The sequence below is a fragment of the Populus euphratica genome, unplaced genomic scaffold (genome assembly GCF_000495115.2).
Source record: "Populus euphratica unplaced genomic scaffold, PopEup_1.0 scaffold34.1, whole genome shotgun sequence".
NCBI lineage: Eukaryota > Viridiplantae > Streptophyta > Magnoliopsida > Malpighiales > Salicaceae > Populus > Populus euphratica.
Genome location: NW_011499883.1, coordinates 377,921 through 378,577, shown reverse-complemented (window position 1 = coordinate 378,577; position 657 = coordinate 377,921).

Sequence of the window (657 nt, the reverse complement as noted above, 5' to 3'; positions counted from 1 at the left end):
GGGGGGGTCAGTCCCCACGCCCCCAGCCACATTAACAGTTCTGCGCAGTCATCATACACGTCACATTGCGTATCAGAACATCACCGGTCGAAATTCCCTCAGAGCACATGGTTTAAAGTGGTGATTTTGCTCAAAAATAAAAGTTGTCAAAATTGTGTTTTAACCATATCACTGTGTAGAGGAGGAAGAGACGAAGTCATTGGTGAAAACCGCATCGAAATCGGACGTCAGAAACTGTCGCACGTGCCGGCGGGGTGACTGTCCACGTCAGCAGCCACATTAACAGTTCTGCGCAGTCATCATACACGTCACCAGACATATCAGCATTCTGACCAGTAAAACCACCACGTCAACGACCACGTCAGCTCTGCCATGTCAGCACCAGCCATGTCAACACCAATCATCAGCCACATCATCATTATAGGCCCCACTACTACGTCACCAGCCGCAAGCTGAGAGTGAGCCGAGTCGAGCTGAGTTGGAGCCGAGCCACGAGCCGAGGGACAGGATTCTGTGTGGCGAAGTCTACGTGCAACCGGATCTAAGATTGAATCTGGACCACTAATCAGGCTAAAATTGTTTTGATGAAATCTCAGCCGTCTGAAGTGCGATTTGGACGATTTCAGACTTGTTTCCAGCTAATTTGATCATTCCGGA